Below are 548 nucleotides of genomic sequence, written 5' to 3' on the forward strand. Positions count from 1 at the left end.
TCCCGGTGAGCGGGACTGGGCTGCGGTGGCCAGTCCCGGTGAGCGGGTCGGGGCTGCGGGGGGCAGTCCCGGTGAGCGGGTCAGGGCTGCGGGGGCCAGTCCCGGTGAGCGGGTCAGGGCTGCGGGGGCCAGTCCCGGTGAGCGGGTCAGGGCTGCGGGGGCCAGTCCCGGTGAGCGGGTCAGGGCTGCGGGAGCCAGTCCCAGTGAGCGGGTCAGGGCTGCGGTGGCAATTAGCTGTCAGCGGGACAGGGCTGCGGGGGCCAGTCCCTGTCAGCGGGTCAGGGCTGCGGGGGCCAGTCCCGGTGAGCGGGTCGGGGCTGCGGGGGGCAGTCCCGGTGAGCGGGTCAGGGCTGCGGGGGCCAGTCCCGGTGAGCGGGTCAGGGCTGCGGGGGCCAGTCCCGGTGAGCGGGTCAGGGCTGCGGGGGCCAGTCCCGGTGAGCGGGTCAGGGCTGCGGGGGCCAGTCCCTGTGAGCGGGTCAGGGCTGCGGGGGCCAGTCCCTGTGAGCGGGTCAGGGCTGAGGGGGCCAGTCACGGTGAGCGGGTCAGGG

This window comes from Stegostoma tigrinum, unplaced genomic scaffold, assembly GCF_030684315.1.
Source record: "Stegostoma tigrinum isolate sSteTig4 unplaced genomic scaffold, sSteTig4.hap1 scaffold_185, whole genome shotgun sequence".
NCBI lineage: Eukaryota > Metazoa > Chordata > Chondrichthyes > Orectolobiformes > Stegostomatidae > Stegostoma > Stegostoma tigrinum.